General features: G+C 37.2%; 1 protein-coding gene across 9 annotated transcripts in view; it reads left to right on the top strand.

Annotated features, from left to right (window-relative positions):
* LOC120430270 (diacylglycerol lipase-alpha) overlaps window positions 1-21458 on the top strand; it is a 193441-nt gene that overhangs the window by 75522 nt on the left and 96461 nt on the right. The gene's annotated exons all lie outside the window — the stretch shown is intronic.

Below are 21458 nucleotides of genomic sequence, written 5' to 3'. Positions count from 1 at the left end.
GAGGCATGAAAAAGTGAAGAATCGTGAAAAGTATAAGAGACCTGCCAAGGTTTTTTTTTGTTTTAGATGATGATATTGTTAAAAGTTAAATTATCTTTTATTAAATAACTTGAACACACTTCTTTCTAACAAACTTCATCACCACGAATCAATAGCTCTTTAATTCAAAACTTGTTTCTCTCCTTTTCACTCCCCACTGATATCAATCAATATTGGCTGACATTTTCCACCGAATTTAACCCTGAAACCCACGCGCTTTTCCACACACCTCCAAGGGGTGAAGCATGTCGTTTCCGTCACACCGTTTTCACAAACCACCCACGCACCAGAGTGCAAGTTTTCGTCCACAAACCAAAATCGATGAGTCCTCGGTGGGGAAGCAACTCCCGCGGACGGCCCATTTATCACTGAATTTCGAAACGTTCGAGTGCGTTCGAAACATTTTCCAACAAACGTGCCATTTTACGATCACGTGGTGGAGGTAAGTTGCACGGAGAAAAAATGTTACGTTGTTTTCATGAATGAAGTCTATGATTTTATTCTTTTAAAACTTGAGCATTTTTAACAAATGAGAAATGTTATTTTCAAAAAGTGAAAAGTGAAGAGGCTTAATTAGTGACCTGGTTTCGGTGCGATAATGGTTATCACCATCGGTGACCAACAACCGGTTATTCCGCGTGGAAAACGGAGCTGTAACTACAAAGCCAAATTTATCTGTATATTATGCGGTTTACCGGGATGGTGGTTTGTACTAATTTACGGTAATGACGCGGAGATAAAATGATGGTGGTGGCAATTCTAATGGGTTTGTCATTGATTTCGTCGCTGACAGCTGGAATTTGAATGATTGTCGTGGGAAAATTTAAAATGTACCTTCAGCTTAAGAATTAATAACAAGAATTGTTTTTAAACCAGCATGCCATTTTTTATTATTTTAGGAAATAATTCTGAGCAATTTTTGTTTTACCAGAAAACATTACTTATCTTGTTTTATGTTTATGTTTTCTTACATTGATTTTTAAGTATTTTTGTATGCATTTATCTTGTTTAGTTTTTTGCTTTTTTTTGCAGTTTAAGGCTTATTTCACAAACACCAATGAATTTAGTTTGCCTTTTCGATATTTTTGTATAAATTTTCAAAAACAAGACTAATATTTCAAAAGGGCGTTATATTGAATTAAATTTCGATAATTAGTTCAAAAGTTATGAATGAAATGTGTTTTCGCATATATCCGGATGTTAGACAAATGCCTTGCAATCGTACCAATTTACGTATCCTTGGAAAGGTATTTGAAAGGCCTTTCCTATGAGTCCAAAACATTGAAGAGCGAGTCCACGAACATGGCATACCCCTTTGTATGGGACGTCGTTTGGACCTCACCAATCTGCCTGAAATTTTCAGGGATTGTTTGTACATATAAAACTAGCATCTGGCCAAAATATGAGCACTCTAGGTCAACGGGAAGTGGGGCAAATCGGGTCACAAAGTTTGAAGGTTCAAAAACGTCAAAAATCTTAGAAAGGCTATAACCAAGGGTCCTGATTTTCGGCTCAATGAATAGAAACCACTCACTCCTCGCCTATCCATTCGTCACCTATTCCAACCCGCTAGCATTCATGAGCGAATGAGACTCGCATCCATCCAGCGAGTGGCCCGAACTGTTCACTCAGCGAACAAATACATCGTGAAAATTTTTGCCTACTCCGTCGCTTGACTACACACACACACTACCATGCTCAGCGAAGAGCCATTCTCACAAAATGCTAGCGCGGCAGTCTTTTTGTCTTCACGCCCTCAGTTTGCCATCAATTTGATTTTTTCTTGGTGGAAGTTTCTTTGAATGGTGTCTATAATGTTGTGAAATCAAAATAAATGCACAATTTAATTGATAACATTGATTTTAGGCAACCCAAATCAATGAGTATAACGCAGCGCATCAGAGAAAAAATGTGTTCAGTTCAGAGTGATCGGCGATGTTCGGCCTGCCTGAGCCGTTCGGAGACTGAGCCGATCAGAGAGAGAAGGAGAGTAAAAAGAGAGTGTTCGGGAGCGAATGGATTGAAAGTGACAAACGGTAGGAATTCATCAGGGCAGTATCGCGTCGCCTGCTATTTGTGCTCGCGAATGGAGTGGTTGATTTTGAGCAATCCGGACCCTTGGCTATAACCAAGCTTCCCATGCGCCAGTGCCAACGCACACCGCGGGTTTGGTTTTCTAGCTTCGGTACGTGCCTGAACCCATTTTTGTATTGGTATCTTGGTACATCGTACCAGCGCACCACGACACTCTCGGCTCGCCCCATCGGTTTTGTGTCTGGCACTCACCCATGGCATGAACACAGCGTGCCGTGGTACGTGTCGTGGTATTGAACCCGTTTTGTACCGCCAGTGCGTACCACGGCACGTACCTCGGCTCGTAACGAGTGAAGCACCTTGGCTCATATACCGGGTTCATGCCATGGGTGAGTGCCAGACACAAAACCGACGCGGCAAACCGAGAGTGTCGTGGTGCGCTGGTACGATGAACCAAAATACCCTCGGTTCGTGTGAGTCGGGTACGGGTGTAAACCGAACAAAGCAGGCGCAAAGCAAACCCGAGGTACAGTTGAACCGCGTGTACCGCACGGTGCAGGGAAGCTTGGCTATAACAAAGCCAAAATTCAATTTATTTTCAAAATTCAAAATGCATCTGAACGGGCTTAAAAAATGCAACAAATGCAGGATAGTGCATCCCAATTGGTTAAGTCTGGTTGGTTAAGGAGTTATTGGCATTTTAGTGAAAAAATAGCATAATTTTCAAACTCAAATAAAAAAGTGTACCATCCAGATATCAACTCGGTTCGACCTGCAGCTTGTAGGGGACATCTGTGACTACCATCTGAGACTGAGAACGCTTTGGGTAAGGCAGTTTAACATATTGAATAGACACTTTTACTTTTAGTGAATTTTTTGGTTGTAAATTTTTGCTCGGGGATCCCATTTTCTGGTGATAATTTTATCATATTCGTGTTCCTGAGATAATTTCACAACAGAAACATGCATAAAAATGTTTATTTTTATCCATTTTAACCCTTTAAAAAAATAAAACTTAAAAAAAATTAAAAAGCTGCTTTTTTCTGGTGTCATCTAGTATCCTTGGAAACGAGCTTGATTTTCAATAAATGTGAATCGAAGATTTTTTTAACATTCATTTTTTAAAGGGTAAAATGGATGTAAATTAACATTTTTGTGCAAGTTTTTATTGTGAAATTGTCTCAGGAACACGAATATGATACAATTATCACCGGAAAATTAGATCTAAGGGGTTCCCCGAGCAAAAATTTACAACAAAAAAAATCACTAAAAGTAAAAGTTTCTATTTAATATGTTAAGCTGCCTTACCCAAAGCGTTCTGAGTCTCAGATGATAGTCACAGATGTCCCCTACAAGCTGCAGGTCGAACCGAGTTGATATCTGGATGGAACCCTTTTTTAATTGAGTTTGAAAATAATGCTATTTTTTCACTAAAATGCCAATAACTCCCTTTAGACTTAACCAATTGGGATGCTCTATCCTGCATTTTGTTGCATTTTTTAAGCCCTTTCAGATGCATTTTTAATTTTGAAAATAAATTGATTTTTGCCTAAGTTATAGCCTTTCTAAGATTTTTTACGTTTTTGAACCTTCAAACTTTGTGTCCCGATTTGCCCCACTTCCCATTGACCTAGAGTGCTCATATTTTGGCCAGATGCAAGTTTTATATGTACAAACAACCCCTGAAAAATTCAGGCAGATTGGTGAGGTCGATGCGAGATGGGTATGCTTTGCTCGTGGACTCGCTCTGAAGATCTAGCTACTCTGGCTAAAGTTATGACCACTTAAGTGATATTTATGTACTTTTTTGAAACCGGATCTCACTTATTTGTATGTAAACTATGTTTGAGTTCGCCTTTCGACCCATCGTTGGTTAGGTAATCGAAATACCTTTCCAATGAGTCCAAAACAATGCAGATCTGGCAACCCTGTCCCAAGTTATGACCACTTAAGTAATATTTATGTACTTTTTTAAGGCCGGATCTTCCTTAGTTTTTTGTAAACAATTCCCGGATCCATCAACCGACCTTTTGTTGAAAAGGTAATCGAGAGACCTTCCAAAGGAGTCTGAATCTGGCAACCCTGTTTAAGTTATGATATACTTTCTAAAGAATTAAATAATAACTCAAATGAAAAATATTTCCGGATCGATTTTAAGGAAGATGTGAGGAAGGCAGGTGGAATAAGTTAGTTTTTATATTTTCAGCTGCCAAAATTGTATAGAGACTTGTATGAGTGAACCAATGACATAAATTGGCTTCTTAAGCCATAAAGAAGGCCCCTACAAAGTTGAATAAATTTATATAAAAATATCATTATCAATGTTTTGAGAGCTTAACATTAAGAAAAGAAAACCACTCCAACTCGTTATCTTGAAGAAAAAACTCCTTCAAGTAGGACACACAAATTGGCATAAATGTCCATCGCTAAGAGTTGCTTGTCCTCCTCAACCGACATCCTGCAGACGATCCCGATAAGACGCCCTGCTCCGACGTGGTTCTCGAAAGCCACGAAGAAAATCTTCTCAGGACATCCCATGCCCGACATATCTTGATGGTAATAACCGACAGCAGCTACATCGTCGAGTGACCTCCTTCTCGAATGTCCTTCACTTTCGGTCACAGCGGACATAAAATTGGGATTTGCCTCATGAGTATGGCGGGGGTAAATTGGCAATTGCTGTCCGCGTTGTGCGTGCTGAATTGACAGATGTCGGTACATTCCGACACAACGATAAAAATTTATCGTCATTGAGCACTTTTACGAGAACGTTTCAAGTGCCTCTTTTCCAAAGGGCTTCCTAGGAAAGCCTGCTTTGTTGCCGGTAGGACTCTACAGTGGTCTCTCGAACTTGTCGCCATGGTGATGACAACTCTTTCTGGCTGTCAAACACAGTCGCAAACTTTTTCGAACAAAGCGACGGCGGGCGGAAAAAGATCCGACGACGAAGATATAGAACTGGATCCGGCGGTGGTGGTCACAATGGACGCAACTTTCGGGAAGAATTCTATTATCTCGGTGCTGATGCTCAAGAACCATTCTGTGGGGCTTTGGGAAAGAAGTTCTCTTTCTTGGTAAGGGTAGTTGCTGTATAGTTTGTAAAAGTAATTGTTGAACAATATCTTATAGAGGAGAAAAGCAACTCGCGACAAAATTTTGAGGCTAGGAATTTTGACAGGTATGATTTTCATAAAGTATTCGCCTCCTTTTCTCTCTCACAAAAAACTGGGGACAATGTAGCTGTCAAACTAGGCCAAAATGTTAAAGTCACTCACAAAATGAACTTTGAGTGATTTGAGTTCATTTCTGACGTCACGATTTTGTCCTCTATAGAGGAGAAAATCGTGACGTCAGAAATGAACTCAAATCACTCAAAGTTCATTTTGTGAGTGACTTTTGGCCTGGTTTGACAGCTACATTGTCCCCAGTTTTCTGTGGGAGAGAAAAGGAGGCGTATACTTTATGAAAATCATACCTGTCAAAATTCCTAGCCTCAAAATTTTGTCGCGAGTTGCTTTTCTCCTCTATTGAGAAATGAATAATTTCTAGATTTTAAATCCACAGAAATTGGGAAAAAGGCCTAAACTTGAAAATTTTACGAAAAAAACGTTACTTAATCCACCTGTAGGTGGTTGGTGCCTTCCTCACATAGTAATGTAATCAAAAATAAAAATAATTCACTCAAATCAGACAATTTTCCCGTTTACTCATTTCTGAGTATTGCCGCTTTAACTCTTATTTTTGACGTGGTAAAAAAGTGTACTTTTGATTCTCAGTGTAAAAGTTACGATCCACAACTTTTCTGTAGGAACGGGTGGAAAGAGAACGGTTTCAAATTATGATCCACTCTGTTTACTGTTTTGCTGTCAAAAAGGATTCATTAAAAACAACTCGAATTTTATTTTCCAGCTTATTTGTATCGAACTTGCGCCAACTTGGTAAGTTTTTTTTACAAAGTATGATTTTTCTTTTCAATTTTCAATATTTCTTTTAATTTTATTTATAGTGCTACCCGTCCTTTGGAATTGCAAAATTCAAGAATTTCTTCGGACATCCAACAACCTGAACAACGAGAGGGGTTTCGAGAGATGACCAACGCGTACTCTAGCTCGGACATGATTCCTTCGGTGTACGCCGAAAACGTTGACTTCAGGTACACCTGACCATCTGCTACAGGAAGACGACTCCCGTTGTGTAAGACTCGGAGATGAAGTACCGTTTTGTTGATCACCATCTCAATAAGCATCCTGCATGCGATTCCGGGAACCTTCGACACCAAACCTTCGAGCACTAAAAGGCACAGCTGAAGCGTATTGTAGACCTAGCCGTGGGCTCCGTCGGCGGCCGATCACAGCGGCGATGTTTCATCTCGATTTGGCCGGTCCAAGATTGTCGTCAATGTGTGGGAAATGGAGCAATAAAAATAATTGTTCTTAACTAGAGACCCGGCAGGGTCTTAACTGTATCGTGGAATGTGCAAACAAATAAATGTGAATAGTTCTTATTTGATTTTCATTTTTTAAATCCTTTTTGGAAGTATTCGATTGCGTTTTTTTTTTACTTTTAGGTGGAAAAAATCTTGAGAATTGGCTTTTTCCATGAGTTACTAGAACAAACAAGATCCATGATGGAATCGGACAATTTTGTATCAAAATACAACTTAAATGTTTATATCTTTTGATAGGCTTGCCAAATTTTCAATCTTTATGGTTTAGTAGAAAGGTCTTACGATTATGCGTCCAATGATAGCTCGCATGACCTATCTGGGTAACATTTTCGTCAAAATATGGGTAGCATGATAGATCCGGACAACTTTTTCATCAAAATATTTGAGATCCGGCCTCTGAAATGTGTACAAATGACACTTAAGTGCTCATAACTTTTGATAGGGATATCAGATCTTCAATGTTTTGGGCTCATTAGAAAGGTCTTTCAATTATCCAACTAGCAACGGGTCGCATAATGGACCCGGCTAACATGTTCATCGAAATATTTGAAATCCGGCCCCTGAAATGTGTTAAAATGACACTTAATTGCTCATAACTTTTGATAGGGTTATCAGATCTTCAATGTTTTGGGCTTGTTGGAAAGGTCCTTTGATTACCTATCCAACGATGGGTAACATGATAGATCCGGACAAATTTTTCATCAAAATATTTGAGATCCGGCCTCTGAAATGTGTACAAATGACACTTAAGTGCTCATAACTTTTGATAGGGTTATCAGATCTTCAATGTTTTGGGCTCATTAGAAAGGTCTTTCAAATACCTTTCTAAAAATGTATGATCAGACGGGTTTTCTTACAAAAACCACCCTTTTTACAATCTTTCAAACTTTAGCCAGAATCGTTTTTTTAGCATAACTTTTGAAATACTTAACAAAACTTCATAATAGTTAATATAGGTCTTGTGGGACCCTAAGACGGATCGAATGAGACCAGAACGGCCCAAATCGGTTCAGCCAGTCCGGAGATAATCGAGTGCATTTTTTTCGGTGCACGGACTTACAGACATACACACGCACAGACATTTGCTCAGAATTTGATTCTGAGTCGATAGGTATACGTGAAGGTAGGTCTACGAGGTCGAATTAAGAAGTTCATTTTTCGAGTGATTTTATAGCCTTTCCTCAGTAAGGTGAGGAAGGCAAAAACCAACATTGGAGCAAATAAAGGAACAACTACCCTGTAAAAACTATAAGTCAAGACAAGTGGCAAACTTACGGCCACCGGGACAAAGATGGCACAATGGAGTCACCAACCGTGGAAAACACGAAGATGGCCGGAGGGGGACTTGGAGTGGTGGTACGATGAAAGTTGAACCGTAAATTGGGACGATAAATTTTAACTTCATTTCATCTTTTCTCATCTGAACATTCTTACTTACAGCTAGAAGATAGTACAAGCCACATAAAAGGCTGACAGTGCATTGAATTAGGACATAGTGACAATGGTTGTGACTTAATTATCCAAAACACATTCCTATGAACTTTTAAAATGTTTGGAATGATTTAAAAAATAAATTAAAAATTTCAAAATCACAATAACAATTGATTTTAAATCCACCGAAGAAGCTTCCGAAATCACAAAAGCACAAAATTCAGCCCTAATTACGCCTTCATTAGCCACAAATAACCCGGGCTCCCTAATAACTGTTCCCACGGAGCTTCCACAACGAACGATTAACTGTGCCACAAAATTGCACCGGATCTTTCTTCCGAAATTGCGCCGGAAAAGTTCGGTTCGTTTGCGTCGAAATTGGCACTCCTGCCACCGGCAATTTTCCGAGCAGTCTATTCGAGTTCCTTGAAAGCTCGTTTACCTTGCCCAAACCCTGCAAAGTTGTTGTTTATTTAGTGCTCAAGGAGTGCGTTTTTCTTTTCTCAATTTATTTAATTCTTGGCCCGCCCGTTTATCCTTTTCTCACGCTGGAACAAGTTTGGTTTGTTTATACACGCTGAATACTGAATACTGCTTTAATGAGCCGTAAGGAGCTTCAACGAGGGTAAAGTTTTGCCTCCCCGCACAAACGTTGCTCAACACTACCCTACCTTCCTGACCTGACGTGAGCTTTCTCATCTACTTTGCAGAAATAAACTTTTTCTTAGTTCATTATGGTGCACCATTTTCATTGGCTTTATTTTCTTAGGACCGACTGATTCTCCGCTGAACTTTTGCCGAAAAGCAAATCTCTCCAAACCCTCTGCTGATTATTTTTCCACAAGTATTCAAAAATTGAAGCGGTCTAATTTCATCCTATTCCAAAGCATCGATCGTCAGAAGCCTAAGTTAGGGTGGTTCACGTTAAAACTAAAGCGTTCAATTTACAGTGTGAGAAAATCCCAGAAAATTGTTTTTTTCAGCTTAAGTTTCGAAAAATTCTGGAAATTCCTGGGAAATATGAATCCATATTATCAGTAACAGTAACAACAATCATCCTGGTACGCTTAAGATGCTTTCTATAACATGATTACAATTTGGTTTTACAAAAGTAGATTACTTTCCTTATAATTAGGTGTCAATAAATCTTGTACAATTGAATCAAATTGGAACATATTCACATTTTTTAAATCTTTTATTAAAATTGCAGTTTGCAGTTGGTTTATATTATTTTTGTCCGCATATTGATCAATATTCTTTCAACATTAGACACGTTTGCACGTTTGGCTTTGGTGATGAAAATATGAAGAGAAAAACAAATCCCGATGATTCTCGGGAATGTTTTATAACACCAACAAAATCCAACAAAATTTCTGCGCAGGCTCAACTCGAAGGGAATCATGAACTTTGGGGTCTCCCAAAACACGTGCACTTAGAATTTTTCAAAAACATTTTGACAGGCCCGAATGGTTTTTTCCAAAGTTTGTATGGAGAATTAGGGTGGTTTGTCAAGGGAGTGCATAATTGGCAAAGGGAGCGCGTGGTCGTAAAAAAATATTCGGAGTGAAAAGTGATTTTTTTGTGACGCACTGACAATTTGGATCGTCGAGTTAATAATGGATCAAAATAACTGTGTGTGAGTGATTTTGTGTGCTAACCAGAAAGACCTTCCCATAGCATCGTTGCTCGGAAGGCTCGCCGACGGGTCTGTTATGAAAGTCCTCCCCATAGCGTCGTAGCTCGGGAGGCATCGAAAAGCCAATACCTAATCCTACTAACCCAAAAAAAATATTGATCACGTGATAATTGAAGGAGATGCTGTGAATTCAACGGTCTCAAGCGGTATCAACAAGTATATAGCGAAAAACTATGTGCTAACATTCCACTATGGGCCATCTCCATACAAACAGGCGGCCAAATTATTTTTTTGCTTTTTAAATGTTTTTTTGATACAAATTTAGGTAATTGTATGGTATTGAAATGATATACGTCGATTTTTATGACTTTTCATGTTTTTCAATAGTTGATTGTTTATAATAAATAGTCTTTTCATACATTTGCAAGTGCAACAGAATTGCATATATATTGTATTGCAAGTTTATATTATTAAATTATGGATAAGCTCCCACCCCACTTTAAGGACACAACCCCTCCCTCCTCTTTCTTTCACCCCCCCCCCCTCTCCTCCACCCCACCACCAAATTTTTGTTAAGCGTAATAAATTCATTTTAAGTCAAATATTTATTATTTACTGCTGTGTGTTTCTTTTTGTGAGTCCATGCCGTATAACTTGAGACCACCCCCCCCCCCTCCCACCCTTATGGGCATAAATTGCGAATATTTTAATTGTTAAATCAAATAACAGAAAAATTAATTTTATCCAAAATATTAATTATGAAGTAAAACGATAAAATACAAACCATATTCTTAAAATTCATTTGATTATAGAGTTTGTGACAGCTTCAGGATATGTTAAAGGTACTTTTTATGATGTTTTGTACTAACCAACATAGAACTTAAATGTGGATCAGTTTCATGGATTGATCGCAGAAATTCATCATGCTAAGTCAACATTTTGCTGAATACTTTTTCCGGTATCAAACTGAGATTCTCCAGTTTCGCTTGAGAAACTTCGGTACGAATACCTTATTTTGACTAATGTACTCAATTTTAAATGTAGGCAACAGAAAATTCCAATAAAGTCATTTCGAACTTCTTGAAACCAGGTATTAATTTTTGAAGCGACGATGCCCACGAAGTAGGTAGCAAAGCAAGTGAAATAAACGGGCGCATATGTAGATTGCAGCAAATTTTGATAAAACGTAAATGTTCAAAATGGCATATCTCCGAAAACGCAAAAAATCGCAGGCTGGAAATTTCAGCAATGTTAGATTAAAATCCAATCTTTCAAGTGATCTTAGTTTCATGTTTAGCATCGGTTAGCAAAAAAAGTACTCGATTAACAAACACAAAAAAAATATGATTTGTCAAAAAAATGCTCCAATTATTCGATGAAAACTTCAGTTTTTGGTTTGGAAACAACATTTTATCTATTAATAGTTTCAAAGCTTATCTCATTACCTTTCCAACGATGTATATTTGTCCTAATAAAACATTTAAAATGGCTGAGCTATGTTAAAATTAAACAATCAGCCTTTTTTACGAAAAACGCTTGTTTTTTACTCCATTTTTTGACTTTCAGCTTGCGTATCTCCGTAATGAACAAACTTAGAGCTTTGAAAATTTGGATTTTTCTTAGTTAGAATGTTTACTTTCGAGAAAAAAATACCAAAAAATATTTGGAGAAGGTCACTTTTTTGAAACTTGGCCACCCAATGTACCATAGTGCATTCCTCCCTTTCGTTGAACTGCAGGCTTCTTGGGAGGGCGCCGGTATTGACTAATAAAGTAGGGATTTTCAGAGGTTAAACAGTGAATGGATGGTTGGCTCCCACTGATCATTTTTAATTCATTGTTTAACTTCAGCTGATCTGTCAATAACGGAGAAGCAGCTCATTGGCAGTCAACCATGCTCATGCTCATAATTAGTTTGTCAAGGCTCTAATGTTTAATCTCACTATTCCGAATCGTTTTTTTTTTCATAATTAATTCTGTTTGGCCCAAATTTGCTTATTTTTTTTCATTTACCTTGTGTTCATGACATTTTTGAAACAACTTTTGTTCTACGAAAACACTTTAGTTCTTGTTTCGTGTTTTTCTTCATTGATTTGTCTTTTTTTTCAAGTTAACTTTTTGATTTTTATTGGTCATATTAAGCCTGTTCTACTACCTTATATAATTATATTTTGTCTATTTGGTGTTTTCTTGTTTTCTGGTCACTTTTTCATTTCTTTCGTCATTTTTTTTTTCAATTTCCACTATTAAATGGAATCATTTTCTTCAAAGTTGCAAAAAATACGTTTTTGCAATTCCGTCGTGAAACTACTTACTTTTCCTGTCATTCTTGAACGACGAAATAGCCTACTTTTCTGTACCAAAAATAACAGAATCGAATAGCAACACTTTTCAAAATAAATGGGTGAAACTGAAATGGGTGCTGAAAAGTTGAACTTTTCAGCACTTGTTTCGAAAAGTAACACTTTTCAACATTTTTTTGATTTAAACGATTTATTGACAAAATACATGAAAATTCGACTTAAAATTTCACTCAATGGGTGTTTTTCGAAATTGCAAAAAATGTTGCATGGAACTCGTTGCAAAACTTGATTTTTTCAGCACTCGTCGTATTTATCCAACTCGGTGAACCTCGTTGGATAAATGTACGACTCGTGCTGAAAAAATCCTCTTTTTGCAACTTGTTGCATAAACTACTATTAAACATAGTGAGAGACATAACAAAAATTGTTGCGTACTTATTTTCTCATAAAAAACAAATTGTATGGTAGTTAAATATGCCATCAAAGTTTACTAAAAAAAACTCTTTTTTTTATTGTGATTTTTCGGGCCAATTTTATACTTTGAAAAATGTTTGCAACGAACTAAATGAAATATTAGTAAATTAAATACAGCCAAAGTTGACTCTGAAAAAAAAACGTTTAGCCATGAAAAATTTCTACGACCAAAGTGGGTCAATAAATTGATTTTCGGCTAATTTTTATATCGAAGCCCGCCGGGATATGTTGTAGAGGATTAAAAAAAGAATCTAGTGGGATCAAAACATGAGATAATTTCAATTTGACTTTCCTAAAAAAAGGAAAGCACATTCACAAAAAAAATCAATTCCCGTAATCATGAGTAGTGTTCATGAATTTTAGAACCACGAAAGAATTTATTCATGAGAATGGTGCATTTGCACTATAAACGTAAAAATATTCTTTCGTGGTTCTCAAATTCATGAACATAATTCACGATTTCGAGAATTGACTTTTTTCCGTGTTTAGTAGCAATTCAATTTTCTAGAAAAATCGTCAACCTCCAAATACAAAAAAAAATCAACTTGGGTGAATTGGGACACATGGGGTGAATAGGGACTACAATTTTCAGCCATGTTGGAGCACAATATTTTGATTTTTCTGGTTGGTTTCGGTAAGAACAGGCTCAGACCAACAAAATGTGTACATCAATTTCTAAATTTTATAGTTTTAAGTGCTCTAGGACCTGCTATCCCTATTCAGAATGTAGTCCCGATTCACCCCAGATGACGGTACAAACATTTGAGAAAAGCTTATTAGAAACCGTGAAATCGGTCTAACTTTTTAACAAAACATGTGACTTTGTTTTTTCGCCAAGAGACGCGTTTCTTAATGCGCTAAATATGCGCCTAAGACACCAATTTCAAAAAGCTATTTATATAATAAAAAAAAACATTTTTTTGAAGGGTAACCCTAGCACTTTTCATATATCTTTTTTACTAAACAATTGTGCCTTTGGCACCAAAGCTCTTAAATGTTTCCCCGAGGCAGAAATATTTTTTTCCTGCTAAATTCACTTCTTATCGTGTTGTTCATATCGCATTCAGAGATATCTTATCTATCTTATCGTTTTTGAAATTATATTGGAAATTATATTGAAAAATAGACAAAAAATCAACTGAAAAATTTTAAACCAGCCGTAAGTGTCTTTAAGATTCTGAATCGGTCAGACAATTGAAATGTCTTATCTTATTCCATCCCAATGCAAAACATTATTAATGAACAACATGCATTGAAGAAAACTCACTAACTGACATAATTTCACTAAATTTGAAGTGATCACAAAGAATCAACTTAAAATCGAAATTATTCTGCAGCTTTGATCGAAACTCAGTTCAAAGCCCAAAATGGAAGTTTTTCTTCAGTTTTCCTGCAAAGGGTTAACCTGCACAAACCCCACCCAGGGAAAAACAATTATTCCACTTGAGGTCTCTCGATTGGCGGCACCGTCCATGGGGCGTGCAAATTTCCCATCGTCCGCCATCGATCATCTTTAATTACAGTTTCGCACTTTGTCCAGCCTTCCCTCTCCAGGGGGAGCAAAAGTTAAAATGGCTACACGCGACAAGGACGTTCGAAAAAGGAGAATGGGCGAATTTGGTCCAAGGATGTACACGAACGGGACCAACTTTTTTCGAAAGATCTCGCCGAGACATGAAAAAAAGTCTTCTGGACCAACTCTCTAGACCCCGGGGTTCAAAAGTTACAAGCTGTTGAAGTTTGAGCATTTTGGGTAAAAATGCATAAAAAATTGTATTTTTACTATTTCTAAAATCATTCATAAAATCTCTATTTTATTATGGATTTCGATAATCTTGACTTCATTCGACGCGTATCAGCAAAAACTATGAGTTCTGATATGTTTTAGCATGATTGAAACATTAATTCTCTTGTTTCTATCCGTTTGAACTGTTTGTGCAAGAGGCATACCATAGAAAAAAATCGAAACTTCAAGATTTTGAAACCGAATCCTACCCAGACTGCTTCAGTGAGTATGGAAGGCTACAGTGCAATGTTTTAACAACTAATTGGGATGTTCTGAGTCATCCGAGAACTCCTGGGAGTTAAGACCGGTGAGTCTACCGCCGTAACAAGCAAGATGTCGGCGGTTTTTGACCACTGATCATACCCGCATACCTTCAGTGAGTATGGCAGACTACTTTGCTAATGTGTTGGAATGTCCTGGGTCATCCTTGGACTCCCTGGAGTTAAGATCTGTAGGTCTATTACCGTAACAAGCAAAATGTCGACTGGTTTTGACAACGGAACATACTCGCATAGCTTTAGTGAGTGTGATAGACTACTTTGCTGATGTGTTGGGATGTCCTGGGTCATCCAAGGACTCCCTGGAGTTAGGATCTGTGGATCTTCCGCCGCAACAAGCCAGAGGTCGATGGTGTTTGACCCCGGAACAAACCCGCAAAACTCCAGTGTTAATGTGTTGGTAAAAACCAAAAACCGGTCGACATCTTGCTTGTTTCGATAGTAGACTTACAGATCTTAACTCCAGGGAGTTCTAGGCGAACCCAAGACATTTCAAAACATTATTAAGGTATTCTATCATATTCACTAAAACTATGCGAGTATGTTCCGTTGTCAAAACCAGTCGACATTTTGCTTGTTACGGTAATAGACCTACAGATCTTAACTCCAGGGAGTCCAAGGATGACCCAGGACATTCCAACACATTAGCAAAGTAGTCTGCCATACTCACTGAAGGTATGCGGGTATGATCAGTGGTCAAAAACCGCCGACATCTTGCTTGTTACGGCGGTAGACTCACCGGTCTTAACTCCCAGGAGTTCTCGGATGACTCAGAACATCCCAATAAGTTGCACTGTAGCCTTCCATACACACTGAAGCAGTCTGTGTAGGATTCGGTTTCAGAATCTTGAAGTTCCGAATTGTTTCTATGGTATGCCTCTTGCACAAACAGTTCAAATGGATAGAAACAAGAGAAGTCATGTTTCAATCATGCTAAAACATATCAGAACTCATAGTTTTTGCTGATACGCGTTGAATGAAGTCAAGATTATCGAAATCCATAATAAAATAAAGATTTTATGAATGATTTTAGAAATTTCTTTTAAGTAAAAATACAATTTTTTATGCATTTTTACCCAAAATGCTCAAACTTCAACAGCTTGTAACTTTTGAACCCCGGGGTCTAGAGAGTTGGTCCAGAAGACTTTTTTTCATGTCTCGGCGAGATCTTTCGAAAAAAATTGGTCCCGTTTGTGTACATCCTTGGACCAGCTCCCATACAAATTTGCCCATTCTCCTTTGCGCGCCAAACTTTTCCGACACGAAATTAAATTGGTAATTAATTACAGGCGAGGCACGGGCACGATTTCGGGGAGTGTAGGGCAGTTTTGTGAAAATCTGCTTTGGTGGTACCTTAATTGGGAGGTATCAGATGGTTGAGAAGGATGGTTCCATAAATTAGGAGAGATTTCTTTTTAAAATTTTAATGGAATGGCATTCTACACTATAATTTCATGAAAAATAGTAGCATATTAAAACATACACAGTTTGAAAAAGAAATCTCAGAGAATTCTTGAAAACTTTAAAATATTTAAATGAAATTATTTAACAATTCAATCAGTTGTACATGTAGATGTCTCAAAGATATGTAATTTGAAAAGTGATAATTATATCAATCACTGTCTTTTAAAAGAATTTCAGCCTGCACTGTTATAATCGAAGCGATCCAGCTACCACATTCCGTATCAATCCAGCAGAAACATCATCCCTCCAAACCCTACGATATCCAATATGGGTCCCAATCGAAACCAGCAGGGCGGTTCAATTTATTCCATACATAAATTTCCTCCCCAGAAATACAAATCTCTTCGCCTCGAAATCCATATCCACAACATCACATCCAGGATAAGCATCCAAACATGAATCCTTCAACCTCATGGACCTCGTTCGCCCAAAAGCAACAGCGGAAAGAAGCAGGAAACCGATTCCCAAATCAAGCTTCAATTTTGACACGCCCCCGGACCACGCCAGAGGAGGAGGCCAAATTCCAATCACGTTCGCGCGCCCCCAAACGGCGGGGGGATGGAGAAGGGACCAACGTTCGAGGCCACCCCCCAAAATGGGACAAATCCTCCGGGGGCAGTTTGAGCGTATGTTGTAATCGTCCTCAGGGTTATTCCCCGCGGAGGTTTGTGGACTTGGAACGGAAGAATCTGTTAATTTGGATAAAAAAAGCTAAAATTTATTGAAAAATATTGCAACAAAAAATAAAAAATATATGAAGTCAGTAAATTGAATAAATTTTAAAATAAAACCAGCAATAAATTTTAAATATGAAATTTCAATCATTTTAATCAAATATTATCAAAAACTTGGAGAATACGACAAAATCAAATAAAAATTCTTTCCGTGTTCAAAAGGATTATTGCGAGAAATCGAAAGCTGTATGTCTGGTTTTTTTTTTGGAGGAATATATTTGGAAGGATACTGAAGGCTCTCTTTTGTTGCCTCTTTGGCCTGATACTGCCGGCTGAAAGTGGTCGGAAAACCGTTTGCCCACGTGACCGCGGGGACTCGTCGGGCATCGACCATGAACATGTAAATATTGACTTGTTTTAGGGACACGCAAAGTATAAATGAAGCTTTTTTGTATTTAAAGTAAAAATAATTTGAACACAGATGCGTTAAAACAATCGTTAAATTTGCAGCAAAAACAAAAATGTATAAACATTAAATAATAATCCTTAAATAAAACCTCTTCTTACATCAGAACAGCTTTATCAAAAGGGATACTGTTCCTTCCAATTTCTTCCGGTCGATCAATCCGGGGACCGAATGTCCTGCACGTTGATCCTTTTTCCCAACCCTTGAGCAATTTCAACGCCGATGATGATGAATGATTGACGGAAGCCCGCGAACTTCAGTCCCTTTTCCCAAAACATGGTGGTCATTCGATTTTGATTTGGAAATTTGCAATTTTTGTCCCTTGAAAAATTCTGAATATTTTCAACATTATCTTTATATTCTATATATTTTTTCTATAACATTGCGAAATATTTTGAAATTCAAATAGTGTAAAAATCCAACAAAAATAATTTAAAGAAAAACAGAAAAATATATTGTTATGGTCACCATGTCTGCTTCCATATATTAGTCAATACCCCGCAAATTTAAGGCTACAATTTCAGAAAAGGGTTCACTTTGAAACCTTTGGGTTAGCCAACTCAAAAAACGGATCCCCCTCTTCCCAAAACAATACCTCTCATCACTCGGTGGCAGCCGGGCTTCGCGGAAAATTGATTTTCCTCCCTGTGTTTGGTTGCGTGAACAGGACCTGTTTCCGTTCGTTCTAATGAGTGTGCTTGGCTTGCGTGTCGGTAACAACTGTTTGGGCGAACCGCTTTTCCGATCAGTTGACTTCACTAATTAACACATTTCGGAACTTCTAATCGGCCCTGGGTCGAGCTGTGGGAAAGGGAGCTTTTTAAATGGATTTTTTAAATGTTTAAATTCTGAAAGTCTAAACTCCAAAACTTTGAAATGTATGCGTCATTTTTCCAACTTTAACCAACGTGTCACATCAAATCCATCAACCCGGGAGCTTTCACTTCAAATTTATGCTGAAGCTTCATCTCATCCTAGACTTCGCCCCCTCCGCGTTGTTAACAATTATAATTAGTGTCAATTGTACCTCGGTTCTAGTTAGCTAGTATAGTCGTTTTGGTTAGTGTGGTTTGTGGTGAACCCATCAAGACTGTGTAGGGCTGTATCATTATCAATGAGTGGGATGTCAGAGGAAAATTTAATGACCGTTATGGCAAACATAAAGTAGATTCCAAGTGATGGGAACCACGGGTAGAGAAGATCCCTGTTTTAGGAGACATTATTTAGATAATGAAAGAAGTCTGTGAGAGATAGAGAATTAATTTTATTGCAAACGTAGATAAAATGAAATATAATTTCCAATTTTATTGAAAAAGGTTTTCTTTAGGCAAAATTAAGTAGGGTAGACGTCTCTATATGGGGCCTTTTACGTACAAATTTCGCAAATAATCAAAATTTTCATGGAATTTGCCAAAAGTTTCCACCTCTTCTTATTACCACTTCTTGATACTCAGCATCATGGCTTTCATTGTTCAGCACAAGTATGAGGGGCTGGACCACCAAAAATAAGTACTTTTAAGGCCGAGTCATTGGAGCAATAGTCCCAAAAAAGGACCCAACATGTTTTATTTCTGATCTGATACATACAAATAAGGTAATTTAACCAAAAACTAAATTCATCCACCTATGTGGGTGATGCTTTCCTCACTTCTTAACCCACCGGCAGTCCAAAAATGGATCACACAAAAGATCCGGATATAATTTTCATCTTCATTCATTCTTTGGAAACCAAGTGTGCCGTACACTCGGTTTTTTTTATCTTACCAACTCAAAAAGTATACAAATATTACCTAAGCGACCATAACATGAGCTAGTGTTGCCAGATCTTCAAACTTTTGGACTCGTTTGGAAGGTATTTCAATTACCTATCCAACGACAGGTCGGATGATGGATCGGGACATTGTTTACATACATTTAAGTGAGATTCGGCTTCAAAAAAGTACAAGTACAAGTACAGTTTCCCCTTGAGACAGTGTTGCCAGATCTTAACGGTACACATCATCCAAGATTATTGTTACACACATTTAAGTATCCTCAAAAATATGAACACTCACAATATAATTTTCGATTCATCCCTTAAAGTACCTTCACGAGCACACCCAATAAAATGTGAGCTCTTTGTAGTAGAGCGTCCAATTTCCCGGGGTTACAAATTTCCCGGGAAACTGGAAATTTTCAACCAATTTCCCGGGAAATCTCAGGAATTCCCGGGAAATTTAAATTTATTGAAAATTGTTTTGATCTTGGTTCTGCTGCAACTAAGTTGTTTAGAACAGCGACTGAAAGGCTTTAACAAGTGTGAAGATCAATTAACAGCTTAACTGCATGTAAAAAATCATAAAACTGCAAGAAAATGTTATTTTTTCTTATTTTATAAGCTCCAATAGTACAATAAATCAAAAAATAATGTCATTTATTTTTTATCAAGGTAATTAGACAGTGAGTAGTGGAACAGCATCTAATTCCGTCGTACCTCTTATGTTGGCAGGTCAGCACTTAGACGTTCAATTACAACTCATTGAAGGCGATTTCAACTGAAATAGAGTGATGAATAGAAGTGAGCAAGCAAGTTACTTTTAACAGTTTTGCAAAATTAGTTGTTTAAATAGAAAAAAAAATAGCAAATTGGATGGAGTTAGGAGCGAGTGCTTAACCTGCGAAACCTACGAGAATTTCCCCTAAAATGAATCCATACTCCACAATCATACAAATTATTTTCTTGCCTCTGTGACCAGTAAAAGAGAGCGTGGTTTGATACAAAAAGTTGGAAAAAACATGCAGAAATTATGCTTTTCATGACAAATAACTTTTCTAAAAAAAAGTCATAATGGTTTCAGTTCTTGGACAAAATGGCAAAGCAAAAATCAAACTTCTCTTGTTTGTTTTACTTCAAACAACTCAATGTTTTCAAATATTTGGAATTAACATCATGTCACAATCAGTCTTACATTTTTTTATATTTAACCTTCTAACACTCATTGTTACACCAGTGCTCCATTTTTCTTTTACTACATATTGTAATTTCTTGTATACCAGGTATTTAACGAATTGAAATAATTCTTCTTGCACAAAACTATTTTAAAAATGTTAAGATACCGATTTGATTTTCAACTCATTAGATCATGGTAAACAAAAAAGTAAAAATTCTCAATTTAATATATTTTTTATGAAATAACTCCAAATATTCTTGAAAAAGCTTACTTAATTTTCCCGTAGCTTCAAAAATTAATATTATCAGATATCAAAGTGTCTGATAATCTGATTAATTGTATATGAGCTATAAAATAAATTTAATTGAATAAAATCATCTTCATTTATTTTTCTCTGAGCATCTAAAAAAATGGTTCCAAAAAGTAAAAAAAATGTGTACTTTTGCTTAAATTTCGGGAATTCCCGGGAAATTTACAAATTTCCCAGGAAACGGGAAATATATTTTTTCGGGAAATTCCGGGAATTTTTTCCCGGGACGGGAAATTGGACGCTCTACTTTGTAGGTCCAAACAGGTACATCTAATCGTGCCAAATATAAAGCTACAATTGGTTTTGTTTTGTTGATCATTTTGTGCATTGTCCTGAAGTTTGGTTGAATTTGGTTGCTGGAGTCCCAAGTTATAATAACAATTGTTTACGGTAGTCGAGCTCGTACTAGTGTCAAACGCGTTCTAACCTAAAATCCCTTTGGGCAATTATCACACTTAGGGTAGAGTAGTCATCAATGAGACACGTGGAACAATGATAAAATGGCTCTCACAAGTCGTAGTTTCAACCAATCAGGCTCATATTTTGGGGAAAGGTGTGTCTACTGGATCCACGTCTGCCATAATAGTGGCTTTGGTTAAGGACGCTGCCTTGCAAAGTTATTCATAAATGTTTGATTTTGGGGTGTAAAAGTAAATTATGACTGAAAATTACATTTTCGCTCATAGGCTGCCAATAATACAAAAACTAATATATCTCCAAATTTCTTTCGTCATTTCATAGGGCATGAGTGGGCTACAATGGCCTTTCATTAGATTTGACCAAAATTAAGAATATACCCAGAATCCAGGGCTGTCTCATTGTTCCCCACTCTTTTCAGCCCATGGGTAACAATGAGACACTTTGATTTTTCTTCATTAAACTTTCCAAAATCTAGGGAAATCCTTCAAAACATAAATTGGGAGGGATTTTTGGCATATTTATAGAGTTTTAACTTCATTTAACCAAAAATACAAAGTTATTTGGTATAAATATATGGATTTTACAAATTTTAAATACTTTTTAGTATAACTTTTGTTAATTAAAGTTTCAAGTTGGCAAAATTGCTTTAAAATGTTCAAGGCAAGTCACTTGCAATGGAACAATACAAAAACATGATGTTTTACAAGAAAAGTATTGATTTTCGTAGAGTGTCTCATTGTTCCCCACCTGTCTCAGTGTTCCTGCCA

This window comes from Culex pipiens, chromosome 1, assembly GCF_016801865.2.
Source record: "Culex pipiens pallens isolate TS chromosome 1, TS_CPP_V2, whole genome shotgun sequence".
Classification (NCBI taxonomy): domain Eukaryota; kingdom Metazoa; phylum Arthropoda; class Insecta; order Diptera; family Culicidae; genus Culex; species Culex pipiens.
The sequence above is the reverse complement of the archived record's forward strand: the minus strand, read 5'-3'. Positions and strand labels throughout refer to the sequence as shown.